At 38.8% G+C, this 18,334-nt stretch overlaps 1 protein-coding gene across 4 annotated transcripts in view; it reads left to right on the top strand.

The window, feature by feature from the left end:
• The window catches only part of LOC143030944 (uncharacterized), a 169,688-nt gene that overhangs the window by 46,178 nt on the left and 105,176 nt on the right, over positions 1–18,334 (top strand). The window lies entirely within an intron of this gene.

The raw sequence follows: 18,334 nt of genomic DNA on the forward strand, positions 1-18,334 counted from the left end.
TAATTGAGAGGATTAGGAGAGGAACAGAAGGAGTAATTGGTGAGGAACAGTGTGGATTTAGGACGGGTAGAGGTTGTGTAGATCAGATCTTTGTGGTAAGACAGATATGTGAGAAAGCTATAGGAAAGGGGAAGGATGTTTTTTGGGCTTTTATGGATCTGGAAAAGGCTTACGATAGGGTAGACAGAAAGGCACTGTGGGAGGTTATGCAGATTTATGGGATAGGAGGAAAGCTTTTGGGAGCTGTCAAGAGTTTTTATGTGAGTAGTAGAGCATGTGTTAGGATTGGAAATGGAGAGAGTGAGTGGTTTGAAGTAAAGGTGGGACTTTGTCAAGGATGCGTTATGTCGCCCTGGCTGTTCAACTTATACATGGATGGGGTGGTGCGAGAGGTGAATGCTAGGGTAGTGAGTCAGGGATTGGAGATGGTTAAAGAAAATGGAGAAAAGTGGGAGGTGAGCCAGCTGTTGTTTGCGGACGACACTGCGCTTGTGGCAGGGTCAGAGGAGGGATTGAGGAAGCTGGTGGCAGAGTTTGGGAGAGTATGTGATAGAAGAAAGCTAAAGATAAATGTGGGTAAAAGTAAGGTGATGAGATGTACAAGGGGTGAAAGTGGCAGTAGACTGGAAGTGAACATTAAGGGAGAGCGACTGGAGGAAGTGGATAGTTTTAGATACTTGGGTGCAAGTGTAGCAGGAAAAGGTGGAGTGAAGGTGGAGGTAGAATGTAGATTGAGAGAAGCGAGTAAATGCCTTGGTGGTTTAAAGAGTGTAATGAGAAATAGACATTTGGGAATGGATGCGAAGAGGAGACTGTATGAAGGAGTGATTGTGCCAACAGCACTGTATGGGGCAGAAACGTGGAACATAAGAGAAGAAGAGAGAAGGAGTTTGAATGTGTTTGAGGTGTCTGAGAAGTATGGTGGGGGTTACTAGGCTAGATAGAGTGAGAAATGAGGAGGTGAGGAGGAGAACAGGGGTGAAAAAGGATTTGGGAGAGAGGGTTGATGAAAGAATATTAGGATGGTTTGGACACATGGAAAGAATGAGTGAAGAAAGACTAGTAAAAGAGGTATGGAAGGCAGATGTGGAGGGAGTGAACATGAGGGGATGTCCTAGGATGAGGTGGATGGATGGGGTGAAGGGGGCTTTGGGGAAGAGGGGAATGTCTGTTGAGGAAGGAAGGGAGAGGACGGAAGACAGAGGTGAGTGGAGAATGGTTGTATATGGATGATGTTGTGACTGCATGAGGAGGAATGGGCGGGGGGGTGGGGGGTGGGGTAGTATGTGTGAGTAATTTTGACGCAGCCCAAAGGGATTTCTCCCCGTCCTCTCCTTATATGCAAAGGGGGACGGAGAGGGGGGGTCGCCGATTAAATGAAGCGGCCTTGCTGTGGATGTACTGTGTCTTGCGACACTGCTTCTGACCCAGGGCGGTGGGCAGGGTGCAGGGATGACCCGTCATCCAGGAGGTGCTCAGATGAGAGGAAGGGTGGGAGGGGTGTGGAGTGTATTTAGGGATGAAATGGGTGGGAGTGTTTTTATGCCTTTCCCTTTTTGGCTACCTCCCTTGAAAGGGGGAAAAAGCCTTGGTATATGTATGTATGTATGTTTTTGCTTTGATTGGCATTTTATAAATTTGAGTAGTGGTAGTGTGAGGGGTGTGGGAGGCTGGACTTAGATTTTTAGATATAGACCTTACATATGGTTGTCCCAGGCTTAGACTGATAGGTACAACTTGCACACTGGACTCAGACTGACTTAGCCAACTCTAAACTCAGATTTAGACTGATTTAGACTGACTTCTCTTTACTTGTTAGCTTAAGATGAAACCTCTGAAAGGAGTAGAGCTCCTCTTGTAGGGTGGACCTAGTCGCCTTCAGCATCTGTGATTGGCTAAGTTCATATCTGTATACAATATGCTGACCAATAACATAAGGACTGACATGCCCTTTCAAGACATTTGGCCCTCACTGAATAGACCCTTGTTCCTTTAAGGGTCAGCAGGGCCACACAGTACATTAGTTTTCAAATAAGAAAAGCCTTACCCCAACAAGATTTAATGATGTTATGGTTTTGCTCCTCTTGAGCCAGTATCTAGTATCATTCTTTTAGAATCATCGCCAGTACAATGTGGTGATTGTTTTGTCATTGACCCAATCACCACAACTTAATTGGTGATCAACCCCCTCTCCATCCCTACATGCAGAGAAAGAAAAGACAGGGAGAAATCCCTCCAGACTGCATCAAAATATTCACACTAAGCACCCCCAATCCCCCATCTCTCATCCCTCCCCTCCTTGCATAACTGCATCATCCACACACAGTCATTCTCTACTCATCCCTATCTCCTGCCGTCTCCCTTCCTCAACAGACATTCCTCTCTTGCTCAATGCCCTCTTCACCCCATCCATCCATCTCATTATCAGTCAACCTCTCAAGTTCACTCCCTCCACTGCCTTCCACACTTCTTTTACTAATCTTTCATCACTCATTCTTTCCATGTGCCCAAACCATCCCAATAATCTTTCATCAGCCCTATATGCCATCTCCTTTTCCACTCCCACTCTCCTCCTCACCTCATTTCTTACTCTATCCAACCTAGTAACCCCTATCATACTTCTCAGATATTTCATCTCAAGCACATTTAAATTATTCCTCTCTGCCACTCTGAAATTCCAAGTCTCGGCTCTATACAATGCCATCAGCATAATCACCCTTTTATAGAAACTTTTTTTTGCATCCATTCCCAATTACCTATTTCTCATAACACTTTTTAATCCCCCAAGGCATTTACTTGCTTCTCTCAATCTACAATTTACCTCCACCTCCATTCCTCCCTTTACTGTCCTGCCCCATGTAACCCCAAATACCTAAAGCTATTCACTTACTTCAGCCTCTCTCCTTTTAGACTTCCAACTCACTGCTATCCTCTAACCTTGCACAGCTCACCTTACTTTTACCCATATTTACCTCAAATTTGCCTCCATTATCTTTTGTTTTGCTTTTCTTCTTTTTTCTTTATACTTCTCATATTTTTCTCTCATCCTACTCTGCAACCAGCCCCTGAATGTTCACTTCTTCTCTTCTGCTATCTTCTTAACTTCATAATCCCACCATTCACTACCCTTCTATTCCTTCCTATTCTCCTTGTTCCACATGTCACCCCCTACCTTTTCCCAAACCCACACTGTTCCTTATGACCTCCCCTTCCTCACTTAACCTCTTCCATACGGTGCCGCCTACGTAGGCGGCATGAGGAGCAAGTGGATACGCGAGGCTGCCATATCGGCATCTTGGTTATATTTATTGTAGTTGTCCCTGCGTAACTGACATACTCTCTAAACTGGCTTCATCACATTTTCTATGGTTATCAAAATTCATGGGTGAAAGAGAGAACGATCAATATAAGCGGTGACTATTTTTTATGGTGCGAGTATTATGACGCAATATCATACATCTGGCAGCTAATGCTGCCCGCGAGATTTTGGACCGGAGTGAAGTGGTTAATTTCCCTCCAAAACATCATTTTATTGCTTTCAAATTTTTTTGTCGTACTCCTCCCCCATTTTATATCTGCTCTCCTTTTTGCCTCCTTTATCTTTTGTTTTGCTTATCTCCTTTTTTTCTTTGTACATCCCTTCAAATATATCCTCCTTAACCCATTAAAGCTGTGGGATCTTCTTAAGAGGATCCCACAGCTTCAATTACAAACCGCAGATTGGTAGGTGATCTGAATCCTCACCATCCAGACTGTCTTGTCACACAAACAACAGATCAAAAAGGACAAAAAATTCTTGAACAACTCCCCAACCTAGACATGATTATATCATGCAACAACCCCACCAGACTACCCCAACAACAACAATTAACAACCAGCATCACCAGATATAACATTGTGGTTACATTCCATACAAAACCCAAACCACATGAGAATCAATACATGACCTTGCATGTGATCATTCACTAATTAGGATCACCATAGAACTTGAAGAAAAGTTACAACCCAATGTAAAGGGGATTTTCATAAATTATCTAAAAGCAAACTGGCAAACTTTGAAGACATTGAGAAAGAACCAGAAAAAAAAAAAATGAATTGGATCAATTCCTTTCTTTGGATAAAGATATTAACAAAATAATAACAGCCATCTAGAAAGCAAGCAAAAAACATTCCAGGAGGCTACATCAAGAACTTTAACCCAGGCTTCACACAGGAAATAGAAAGAAAAGAAAATAACCTATTAAAGAAACATAACCTCGCAGAACAAGAAAATGTTTTTACTAAAGGAACTAAATTGTGACATCACAAAACAAATCAGTCACAAACATAAAGGAAACTGGGAAAAATTAATGAATGAAATAGATGGAGACTGACAGTGGAAAAATGTGGAGAGCAGTAAAGACATTTATAAAACCCAAAAGCTAAGTCCCTGTACCCACAAAGCAGTTTGTATAACACAAGATAAAGTACAATCTCCTAAACACCAGTGAAGCAGCATCAATAGATATTTCACCAAAGCTAGCTTCAAGCCCCCCAAACCAGAAAAGAGGAAAATATTCAAAGAAATATAGAAACTCAAAATAGTGAAGACCCCCACCCCCCTTTCCACAGTAAAGACACAGGAGTGATCATTAAGAAACTAAAAAACTCCAAATGTGAAGATTTAGATGGGATCTAAAAAAAATTGACCTCAAACACCTGGCCAAAATACCATAAGAACCTGTATGGATATATTTGACTACTCACAAAACAACATCCTGAACATGTGGAAGGGAGCTCGTATAATATCAATCTTGAAACCACTGAAGGACACTGCATCATATAGATCAGTATCACTATCCACAATATGCAAACTAATGGAAAGGTTAGTTGCAGCATGAATCAAATCAGATATACCTACCTCCCACGGTCAACATGGATTCAAGGAGGACCCACCATTAGTCTGGTCACAAACCTCACACAACAAGTACTGGAAGGATGCAGTAAAAAATCCCCTCCAGAAAGAATAGTTATGGTTACAATAGATATAGATAAGCCTTTTGACAAGGTCCCTAGACATGTACCATCCAAAAATATAAGAGACTATGATGTCAGTAGCAATAACAACAAATGGTTAACCAACTTTATAGCAGGAAGACAATGTAGTGACCCAAAACAACCACATCTCAATTATAAAAAGATTATACAATGGAGTCCCTCAAAGAGCAATACTTTATCCATTACTGTTGAACCTCTTCATGAGTGATCTACCAACACCTGAACCAGAACTGAATATCATTGTTTTCTCATATGCAGATGTCTATATCCAGCACAGTAGATGCAATAAGCAGCAAGAAAACACTCAATCATACTTGAACAAACTAGAACAGTACATAAATAACAGAATGGAAGACCCTAGAAATCAACAGTAACACTGCTTACCCCAGACAATTTTGAATAAAAAGGAGTCTATAGTGAAGCTGAATGACCAGATCCTTCCATTAGAAAAGTGCACAAAAATCTTAAGTCTAACATTTGATACCCATATAACACTCAGTCCACATATCAAGGACCTATCAGTGAGGATCACCAAGGAAACTAACCTATTGAAAACCATCAATAGTACAGACTGGGAAACAAAGATAAACTGATAACCATTTAGAAATAGTCAAAAAGAACTGCCTAAGAATATGCCTCCACAGCATGGTTTCCAACAGTCGGCAAATTAGACTTAAACAACTTACAGACACTACTAAATGGAGGACTGCACCAAAACTGCGTCTCTGGGACACCGGCACAAAAAATCTAAATCCTTCCAAAAGAACATCATATGAAAATAACAGGAACACAATTCTATACCAAAACCATGAAAAATACTCACTCTTCACACTACATCTCACAAGGACTGCCAACAGAATGCAACAAAAAGACTACTCAAACATCTAACATAATCTACCACCCAAACCAAATAAAGCATCCACATAGAAACATATTCACACCCAGATAACTAATCAACCCCTTCAAGAAAAAATACCAAACAACTAGTAACTACAAGAATCCTCATATGTAAGTTCCACAAGAAAACTCTCCTACACCAGACAAGTATCACACTGGCTCAAATGTACACAGGACACCATCTATCATTAAGACAGTACTAATACAGAGTAGGCCTGACCACAGATTCAAACTGCCCCAGATGCAACCGCCACACATAAAACACAGAAAACATACTACAATGCTCAACTCTAACAGTATCTAGACAACATAATATCTCTTCTCTAAGTGATTTATGGGCCTGGTTGGAGGCTGTTACCAGTTTCAAGGATGCTGCTTGTCTTCTGCAAGAGATACCTGGGACAACAAATTGATTTCATTATATGGTATTCCACCCCCACCCCCTTCATCCATTTTAGAGATATGAGGCAGAAAAGAACATTCCTTTGAGTTGCTCTATTTCCTCATCATTTTGATCCCTTACATCCAAGTTATCTTACATAATTTCATGTTCCTGGCATACCCTCCAAGTAGTTATGTGGTCTTCCTGCATACCAAAAATTGACACATCTAGTATTATAATATTACATTGACAAGAGATTCCTTTTTCTATAATTATTATTATTATTACTATTGTATAATTATTTTTTTTTTATTAATAACCACTATACTTTTTAGCCTAATGGTGTCTTCACTGTTGCTCCTTAACCTCTTTAAAGTTTACTGTACAGTCGTACCTCGGTACTCGACCATAATCCGTTCTGAGGTGGTGGTCGAGCACCGATTTGTTCGAACACCGAAACCAATTTTCCCCTTATCACTGTCTTTCTTTGGACCCATTATTAAGGGCTAGAGCAACACGAAAAAGTTTAAATCTGGGAAGAAATACTCGAACAAACTGCGTACGTCTTACTCCGCTGGCGGTCTGAGTCGAACTGACGCTTACCCGCTGTTCGAGCTAGTCGAGTACCGAAAATCTGTTCGAGGTCCGATGCATTTTCTACTCGAATTTTTTGGTTGAGCACCGATTTGGTCGAGTATAGAGGCGGTCGAGTACCGAGGTACGACTGTATATCTATTGACAAGATACAAAGCCTTCTCACCCCTTCAACAGTTCATTGATTTTATTCTCTTTTGATTTTGTCCTGGCTTTGTGTGTTTTTATGGTAATAAGAAGATTAATTCTCTCATTTGTCACAGTCTCATTTTCCCATTAGTTTTATAAATGACTGCTCTCTAAGCCAATCATGTGGCTTTTTCTTGTTCAAACTTTTGCTTTATGTCATGTAGTTTTGACTCATGGTAAGAAAGTAATCTCAATAATTTTATCTCCAATGTAGAGATGTTGTATCCTTGAAAGCTCCCTTTCTTTTGTTTTGGCCTCAGTATAATTGTGATAAATTTCCATGATGAGATTATTCACCTTTGTTTGGGAAACGTTGGAAATTTTCCATTTGTAGTACATGCATACATATAATGTACACCTTTTACTGTTTTTGTTTTGGTACATATTTATCTATTCCTTCATTATAGATTTCTTTTAATATCATCCATTTCTCTTCATCTTTGGTTCTTCATAAAAAAAAAAATTCCCAATACTCTTTTTGAAATAATTTTTTGAGTTTCTCAAAATCTGTTTTGTTGTACATTAGTCTTCCCTTTCTGTGTTTCTCATTTCTTCCCAAATAAATTTCCTCTTTTAATTCTAAATTAGTATGTGGTCACTCTTCCAAATTGGTGTCCTGTATTCCATTTTATCCACAATTTCAGGCTGTGATCTAATATTAAGTCTAGTCTTGATGGTTCTTTATTATTTCTATATCTGGTATTTTCTTTTACCTATTGAGTCAATGTGTAAGCAATGGTCATATCCAGTAATATATTTCCCCAAAGGTCCTCCACTGTTCACTGTCATCTCCCAACATATTTCTTTAGAGTTAAAGTCACCCATAATTTCTAAGTTTCCTCATATTTCAATTAATACATGCTTTGTGTCTTCCAACAATTTGGAATGGTCACTCTCTCTCCAAGAATATGTTTTTGGGGGCACATATATCACTACAAATTTTGTATTTTTCATGTCACTGTTTTCAACTTTTATCATAATCAGTTCCACATTATTATTTCCTTCTGTTATCTTTGTCACATTTAAGCCTTTCATAGTCAAAAACATGACTCCACCCCGTTTATCTTCTCTATTTGTTTATCCAATGGTTATATAAACCTTGTCCCACAGTATTTAGTCGTAGTGGACCTTTTAATTTCATCTTCACAGTTCCCATTATATCCAGTTTCTCTTCTGCCAGATAGTCGTTTAATTCACTTAGTCCTGAAATCATAAATCATGCCATCTATGTTGGTATACATTATTTCTAATTTGTTCCTTTTTCCTCCTGTTTTGTTTCCTGTGTTTCCTTTTATATATATATATATATATATATATATATATATATATATATATATATATATATATATATACATATACCATTTTCTCAGCCTCAAGTCCAGTACTTTAAAAAAAAAAACTAATTCTTTTTGGTCTGTGTTCTTCTCTTGTTTTTTTTGTTTTGTTTTTTTCATTTCCTTCGTTTCTTAGAGTCTTTTCCCTCTCTTTCCTCATCACTCTTTTTTTTTTTTCTGTATAGTTTTGTACTTTTCGCATTTTGCCAACTTTGCTGTTTTTGTTAAGACTTCTTCCACTATCATTTTAGGCCTTAGTTTAATTTTTAGTGGTTTATTTTTCTTTAGAGTAGAGTCCCATTCTATGTACTTCTGTTTCTTTTTCCATTTCTTGCCTAACCTCTTGTATTTCTTTCAGAATTTCTTTTGTTATTTCTTTCTTTTTCTCTTAAGTATCTAACTACATTGTGTTTATCTTTAATACCATAAACTACTATACACTTTTTTTATTAACTGTGTCTCTGACTTAATTTTCTTTCTCTTTAATTATTCTAATGACTATTTCTTTTGCATTTTCTTGCACTTGTACAATTTCTTTAAAAGTTATTGTCTTTTTTCTTGTTCCACTTTCCATTGATTTTTTATTTCTTGGAGGTCTGAATCTAGGTACCAAGACACAATACATCCACAACAAGGCTGCTTCACTTAATTTGAGACCCACTCTCCTCTCTGTCCCCTCATGCAGGAAAAGAGAAGACGGAAAGCAAATCCCTTTGGGCTGTGTCAAAATATTATTCACACATAAGCACCTCCCTACCTCCCATCCCCCACCCCTCCCTTCCTTGCATAACAGTATTAGCTATGTACAGCCACTCTCCATTCATTCCTATCTCTTGCCTTCTCCCTTCCTTGCTCAGCAGACATTCCCGTCTCATCCTCAGTAGTCCTCTCAAATTCACTCCATCTACCTCTGCCTTACACACCTCTTTTACTAATCTTTACTCATTCTTTCCATGTGTCAATAGGTTGCCTCTCTTCTTTGTTCCAAAGTCAGTAACTTCAGTTTAGCCAGTCTCTCTTCATATGACAAGTTTAAAAGTGCTGGAGCCATTTTTGTGGTTGCTCTCTGGATTCTTTCAATTTTCTTTATATTCTTTATGGTATTGGGTGACTATAATGTTGTAGCATACTCCAGTCTAGGCTTTATTAATGTGACTAACATTTTTTAAATAATTTCTTTGTCCAAATTGGTAAATGCCACTTTTATTGATTTTAGCAAGTTATAGGATTCTCTGACAGTTTTGTTTATTTGTTTATCATTTGAGATAATTACTCCCAGATATTTTTCAGATTCCACATTCTTTACCTCCTTAGTTTCAATTTTATATTGTCCTGATATTAATTTTTTTTTCCGAACTCCATTATGCTACATTTCTTAATGTTGAAGTCCACTTCCCACATCTGACTCCATTTTGAAACCTTATTCAGGTCTCTCAGTAGTGATTTGCAGTCTGTTTCAGTTTTCACTTTCCTCAACAATTTAGTGTCATCTGCAAAGAAGCTCATGTAACATTCCATATTATCATCCATGTCATTCACATAGATAGTGAACATTATTGGAACCAATACAGATCCTTGTGGGACTCCACTAATCATCTCCTTCCAACCTGAATACTTTTCTCTGAGTACTATCATTTTTCTACCATGCAGGAAATCCTCCATCCAGTTTAATAGGTTTCCTTGTATCCCTCCTGTTTTCCAATTTTTTAAATAATTTTTTTTTTGTGTGGTACTTTGTCAAAGGCTTTTTGTAAGTCTAGGAAAGCACAATCAGCCCATCCCTCCCTTTCTTGTATATCTATTAGTCTTGAGTAAAAACAGATTAAATTTGTGGTACATGACCTTCCCTGTCTGAATCCAGATTGTCTCGGGTTTATTATATTATTTTCTTCCAGGTGTTTAACCCATCTATTCTTGATAATTTTCTCACAAAGTTTGGCTACAGTGCTTGTTAGGGAGACTGGTCTGTAATTAGTTGGTTCTTCCTTGTTTCCTCCTTTATATATTGGGTACAATGTTCCCATTTTTCCAGTCTTTTGCTATTTTTCCTTCTTTGAGTGAGCAACTTATTATGTTGTATATTTTGTCCATGAGTTCTTTGCATTCTTTTAGTATCCATTTTGGAATTCTGTCCGGGCCATGTGATTTTCTAACGTCAAGCTTCATTAATCGACCCATTATTTCTTTTTGTGTTATTATTATTTCCCTGGAGGAAGTGGATAGCTTTAGATACTTGGGTGCAAGTGTAGCAGGAAAAGGTGGAGTGAAGGTGGAGGTAGAATGTAGATTGAGAGAAGTGAGTAAATGCCTTGGTGGTTTAAAGAGTGTAATGAGGAATAGACATTTGGGAATGGATGCGAAGAGGAGACTGTATGAAGGAGTGATTGTGCCAACAGCACTGTATGGGGCAGAAACGTGGAACATAAGAGAAGAAGAGAGAAGGAGTTTGAATGTGTTTGAGATGAGGTGTCTGAGAAGTATGGTGGGGGTTACTAGGCTAGATAGAGTGAGAAATGAGGAGGTGAGGAGGAGAACAGGGGTGAAAAAGGATTTGGGAGATAGGGTTGATGAAAGAATATTAGGATGGTTTGGACACATGGAAAGAATGAGTGAAGAAAGACTAGTAAAGGAGGTATGGAATGCAGATGTGGAGGGAGTGAACATGAGTGGACGTCCTAGGATGAGGTGGATGGATGGGGTGAAGGGGGCTTTGGGGAAGAGGGGAATGTCTGTTGAGGAAGGACGGGAGAGGACAGAAGACAGGGGTGAGTGGAGAAGGGTTGTATATGGATGATGTTGTGACTGCATGAGGAGGAATGGGCGGGGAAGTGGGGGGTGGGGTAGTATGTGTGAGTAAATTTTGACGCAGCCCGAAGGGATTTCTCCCCGTCCTCGCCTTATATGCAAAGGGGGACGGAGAGGGGGGGTCGCCGATTAAATGAAGCGGCCTCGCTGTGGATGTACTGTGTCTTGCGACACTGCTTCTGACCCAGGGCGGTGGGCAGGGTGCAGGGATGACCCGTCATCCAGGAGGTGCTCAGATGAGAGGAAGGGTGGGAGGGGTGTGGAGTGTATTTAGGGATGAAATGGGTGGGAGTGTTTTTATGCCTTTCCCTTTTTGGCTACCTCCCTTGGAAGGGGGAAAAAGCCTTGGTATATGTATGTATGTATGTATTATTTCCCTCATGGGGTGAGATCATACTTCACTTCCTTCGTCCCAATGCTGTACTTTTTCTCAAGTGAAAATTGACTTGAAGTGATTGTTCATGACTTCGGCCATTTCTAGATCTTCTTTGTATTCTATATGTTTCACCATTTCCTGTTTATTTTCAAGTTTGCCATTCACACATATATAGAATAGCTTGGGTTTATCTTTGCATTTTTCTATGATGTCTTTTTCATAGTTTTTTTTCCTCTCTGCACACATTTACATATTTATTTCAATGGTTGATATATATTTGCCATTTTCCAGGTTTTTTATTTTTTCTCCATCTTTTCCAAGCTATGTCATTGCTCTTTGGATTCTTTCTATTTTCCTTATATTTTTTTTTGTACTTTGTGTCCATAGTGTCACTGCATACTCCAATCTTGGTCTTATCAATGTGCCTAGTATTTTCTTTACCTTATCCAAGTAATTAAAAGCCACATTTATTGATCTTAATAAAATGTAGGTTTCTATGACTATTTTGTTTATCTGCTTGTCTGGAGACATGTCTTTGGTAATGATTACTCCTAGATCCTTTTTGGAACCAACTTTCTTTACTTCCTTTGCACCAATTTTATATTGTCCTGATATTCTTTTTATACTTTTTCCAAATTCCATTATACTACATTTCTTAATGTTGAAGTCCCCTTCCCACTTCTGACTCCATTCCCAGACCTTGTTCAGATCTCTGTAGCAATTTACAATCTCCTTCCATACTTACTTTCTTTAGTAGTTTTGCATCGTCTACAAAGAAGTTCATGTAAAATTCTGCACCTTCATGTCATTTACATATACATCAAACATTATCAAAGCCAGTACTGAACCCTGTAGGACTCCACTTAACATTTCTTCCCAAGTAGAGTTTTTATCTCTGAATACCACTCTCATTTTTCTTCCACACAAATTTTTTTCCATCCATTTCAATAGTTTTCCTTATATACCTCCTGTTGTTTTAAGTTTTCTTAATAATTTTTTGTGTGGTACTTTATCAAATGCCTTTTGTAAGTCCAGGAAAGCACAGTCTGCCCATCTGTCCCTTTCTTGTATTATATCTATTAACCTTGAATAGAAACAGATCAAATTTGTGGCACATGATCTTCCCTGTCTAAATCTGAATTGTCTTGGATTTAGTATATTGTTCTCCTCCAGATGTTTAGTGTGTGTGTGTGTGTGTGTGTAGTTGATAAAGATTACCATAGAACTAGAAGAGAAAAATACAAACCACAGTATATACAAGAGAAAATTCATAAACTCTAAAAATGCAGATTGGCATGAATACATAGCTGCAGAGAAAAATTTAAACCTTTGACATAGACCAGCGACCACCCCTAGAAAGAGCAGTGGATGAAACTGTAGTGTCACCCAGAAGGTAACCAAGAGACACATTCCCAGAAAAAGACCTGGGAGTAATCATCACAAAGGACATGTCCCCTAATAAACAAATAAACAAAATTGTTGGAGAAACCTACAACTTGCTGAGATCAATAAAAGTGACATTTACTTACTTGGATGAAGAAATGGTGAAGAAAATACTAGTCACACTGATAAAACCAAGACTGGAGTATGCAGTGACATTATGATCACCCAGTACTAAAAAGAATATAAGGAAAATTGAAAGAAACCAAAGAGCAACTACGAAGATGGCCCCCACACTTTCAGAACTGTCATACAAAGAGAGATTGTCAAAACTAGCGTTATTGACTCTGGAACAAAAAAGAGAAAGGGGAGACTTGTTGACCATTTATAGAATCATGAAAGGTATAGAAGTCCTTGATAGAGAATACTTAATAAATTGGGATATGAGAAATAGAAGAGGACATGGAAGGAAACTCAAAAAAGGACAATTATAGAAGAGATCTGAAAAGGAACAGCCTTCCCCACTGAGTGGTCAATGTATGGAACAAAATGGATGAAATGATAGTATGTGCAAAAACCACACATGAAATTAAGAGCAATTTAGATACTGTGAGATACAGAGACAGGACACCATGAGTGTAGCTCCCCTTCCCATAAGATACAACTAGGTAATTACATGATAAAAGAGAGAGAGCCACCCTAAAGAAAAAATTATATGAATGAAAAAACAAACATGAGAATGAGAAAATAGTTGCAGTACTTCAATGAAAACATTTAATAAACAGGAGGCTGACAGAAAATTGGGAAAAACAACTACAGTAGATGGGGATACAGATAACAGCAAAGTGTATAAAGCAATAAAACCCATAAAAATATTAGAATTAGATTACCCTCTACTCATGAAGTTGTATCAACCTAAGGGAAAGTTTTACCAAAAGAGCATTGCAATATCACTAATAAGCACTTCTCCAAAATAAACTTTAATCTTGTAACTCCAGAAAGTAAGAATTTTTTTAAAGAAATGTGGAAAATCAAACTAGACACAGATGCCACCACTTTCACCAATGAAAATATAGAAGGGGCAATAAAAGAATTAAAAACTCAGATGCTGAAGGCTCAATCAAAATCACAAATATCCACATAAAACACCATGGCCCACCATCTATAGAAGCCTTAAGTGATATCTTTAACTACATCTGGTTGTATAATAAAACCCCAGCTATAAGAAAAGAGCTCACATAATTCTTATATAAGAAAAACAACAACTGATAACCGTGCATCATATAAACTATTTTCATAATTATTCACCATATCCACCATATCCAAGTTGATGGAAAGATTGGTAGCAGTACATACATATACCAAAGGCTTTTTCTCCCTTAGAAGGGAGGTAGCCAAAAAGCAAAGGCATAAAATCCACTCCCACCCATTTCATCCCCACATATTCCACTCCCATTCACCCCCTTCCCTCCCTCTTATTTTGGCTCTTCCTGGATGATGGGTCATCCCTGCATCTTGCCCACTGGCCTGGGTCAGAAGTAGTGTCGCAAGATACATTACATCCACAGCAAGGCCACTTCATTTGATTGGCAACCCCTCCTCTCTGTCCCTTGTTGCAGAAAAAGGGAAGACAGGGAGGAATCCCTTCTTGCTGCATCAATTTATTATTCACACATACTTCCTCACCCCCATCCCCCACCCACTCCCTTCCATGCATCACAGCATCATCCATACACCTGTATCTTCTGTTGTCTTCCATCCTTCCTTAACAGACATACCCCTCTTTCCCAATGCCTCTTTTACCCCATCCATCCATCTCATTCTTGGTCGCCCCCTCATGTCCACTCCTTCCACCTCTGCCTTCCACACCTCTTTTACTAATTTTTCTTCAGTCATTCTTTCCATGTGTTCAAACCATCCCAATACTGTTTCATCAATCTTATTTCCCAACTCCCTTTTCACCCCTATTCTCCTCCTCACCTCCTCATTTCACACTATCCAGCCTAGTAACCCCTATCATACTTCTCAGGCACCTCATCTCAAACACATTCAAACTCCTCCTCTCTTCCTCTCTTATGTTCCATGTTTCTGCCCCATACAGTGGTGTCAGCAATCACTCACTTTTACCTATTTAGCATCCAATCCCAAATATCTCTCCATATTACACTTTTTAATTTCCCAAGGCATTTACTTGCTTCTCTCAATCTACATTCTACTTCCACCTCCACTCCTCTCTTTCCCACCACATTTGCACCCATGTATCCAAAATTATCTACTTCCCCCACTCTCCCTCCCTTAATACTCACTTCTAGTCTGCTGTCACTTTCTTCCCTTGTACATCTCATTGCCTTCCTTTTACCCACATATATCTTCAACTTCCTTTATTTTGCACACCTTCCCAAACTCTGTCACTAACCTCCTCATCCCCTCCTCTGATCCTGCTAAAAGCACAGTGTTGTCAGCAAACAACTAGTTTATCCCCTCCTTTTCTCCATTTTTATTGTAACACTAAGAATTACAAAAAAATTACCCACCTCTCCTGACCAACATTGATTTAGAGAGGACCATTTAACCAGCACAGTGCTCACAGGTGCTGGAGGGTTTCAATAAAAAAGACTCACCAGAAAGAATGGATATGGTACATACATACATATACCAAGGCCTTTTCCCCCTTTCAAGGGAGGTAGCCAAAAAGGGAAAGGCATAAAAACACTCCCACCCATTTCATCCCTAAATACACTCCACACCCCTCCCACCCTCCCTCTCATCTGAGCACCTCCTGGATGACGGGTCATCCCTGCACCTTGCCCACCGCCCTGGGTCAGAAGCAGTGTCGCAAGACACAGCACATCCACAGCAAGGCCGCTTCATTTAATCGGCGACCCCCCCTCTCCGTCCCCCCTTGCATATAAGGAGAGGACGGGGAGAAATCCCTTCGGGCTGCGTCAAAATTTACTCACACATACTACCCCCCCCCCCCCCCCGCCCATTCCTCCTCATGCAATCACAACATCATCCATACACAACCATTCTCCACTCACCTCTGTCTTCCTTCCTCTCCCTTCCTTCCTCAACAGACATTCCCCTCTTCCCCAAAGCCCCCTTCACCCCATCCATCCACCTCATCCTAGGACGTCCCCTCATGTTCACTCCCTCCACATCTGCCTTCCATACCTCTATGGTAACTTGACATATTGCATTTGACAAAGTCCTCAGGCACATACTGTCATAAAAGATTATAGAGGTAGATATTCATAACAATGGGAAGAACTGGCTAACCAACATTTTAGCACAGAAGCAGTGCAGAGTACCCCAAAACACCCAAATTTCTGGGACAAAAAGGCTATACAGTGAGACCTCTCATTAATGGACATTAATTAGCTGTGTTTGCGGTGTTTTGGAGTGGTTTTTGGGTGGCATAGTGATTGCAGGCACTGAACAACAGCACCAAAAACACCGAAAACATAGCGAAAACACCACAAACACAGCTAATTAATGTCCGTTAATGAGAGGTCTCACTGTACAATGGATTCCCCCAGGTGCAATACTCTCAGGGGTCTAGAACATTTGTACAGTACCTTAACTGCTAGAATTCATATCAGCCAATGAAAATTATACCCTACAGGAAAGTTAGATCAGAAACTAATGCACGTAAGTAAACGGATGATAGATAGTTTGAAAAATGAGATTGAAATAAAAAGAGGGCTGTATGGTAGAATGGAAAGGGGAGAAACACACCATAGGACTAGGTATAAGAAAATAGCTTGACTAAATAACAACATGAGTGGAGCAAAACATAACTATGAATTCAAAGTTGCCAGACAAGCTAGATCTAACCCTAAGGGATTCTTTTATTTCTACAGAACTAAAATTATAGAAAAGATAGGCTCAATTAAATATGATGAGAATGTCTTGATAAATACAGAGGAAAAAATGAGTGAAGTGTTTAATGGATATTCTCTTTCAGTATTTATCAAAGAGAGACTAGATATAGAACCTGATTGCATCCTGATCTTCAGTGGGAAACAGAGATATATTAATATCAGCATTAGCCAGGAAGTCAAACAGATAGCTGCAGATTCCCTGGGTCCAAACAAAAATTTTCCAGGGGTGCTAAACAAGTGTAAATCTTAAATCTGTGAGCTGTTATTAGAAATATTTAGTAAATTGGTTGACACTAGATTTGTGCCTATTTCTTGGGGGCAGGCAAACATTGTTCCTGTATTTAAAAGGGGTAATTAATATTTTATGCACAACTATAGACCAATCAGTTTGATTTTGGTTATAGGTAAAATGCTGTAATCATTGATAGCAAATAGTATCAGGGATCATATCAAGAGGCATAATCTGATTTATGAATCACTGTATGGGTTCACCAAGGATAGGTCATATGTAACAAATTAATTTTTATCCTTTTACACTAATGTCTATAAGATGGCAGATAACAATAGTTACAATATTACTTTGACTTTAGCAAAGTAATCAGCAAGGTGCCTCACAAGAGATTACTAAATAGAATTAAGGCCCATGGCATAGGAAGAAAAGTGTTTGAATGAATTAGAATATGGATTAGTGATAGAAAACATTAGGTCTCCATTAATGGTGTAAAATCCAAAGGGGAAAATGCTACTAGTGGAATTCCCCAGGGTTTAATTTTGGGTCCGTTATTGGTTGAGATATATATATATATATATATATAAATGACTTGGACAATGGAAATAATAGTGATACTAAGTTGTGGATGATACTAAGGTAGATTATCATATTAGGTTGGGATATTGCTGGAGGATCTTAAAACTGTTTGCTTAGTCAGAGAAGTGGCAAATGGACTTCAAAATATCAAAGTACAGTGTGTTAAACGTAGGATTACACAACCCAGCTAAAAGGTATAGCTTTGATAATGCCATATCAAAGAAAACAAAATGTGAAAAGGACTTAGGAGCATTAGTGAGTGTGATAATGCCAAGAATAGGGCCAACAGGGCATTGGGATTTATTACTAGGATGGTTATAAATAAAAATGCAGAGGTAATCATTAAATTCTATCTGGCAATAGACCCATCCTTGACTATGCAGTAGAGTTTTGGTCTCCATCCAATAAAGTGGATATTAATTCACTAGAATTAGTATAGAGGAGAATGACCAAAATGATACAGGGGCTTAGAAATTGACCATACAAAGACAGGCTTAGGGATGTTAACAAGGATGATGCAGGCAAAGTCATCATATTATGACAGTAGGGCAGGACTTATATAAATGGATTTAAATTAGACACATTTAGATTTAAGAAAAAAAAAAAAAAAAGGTAAGAACTGGTTTACCAACAGTGTGGTGGACAAAT

Source organism: Oratosquilla oratoria, chromosome 12 (genome assembly GCF_046742065.1).
Source record: "Oratosquilla oratoria isolate Oo_2021 chromosome 12, ASM4674206v1, whole genome shotgun sequence".
Lineage (NCBI taxonomy): Eukaryota > Metazoa > Arthropoda > Malacostraca > Stomatopoda > Squillidae > Oratosquilla > Oratosquilla oratoria.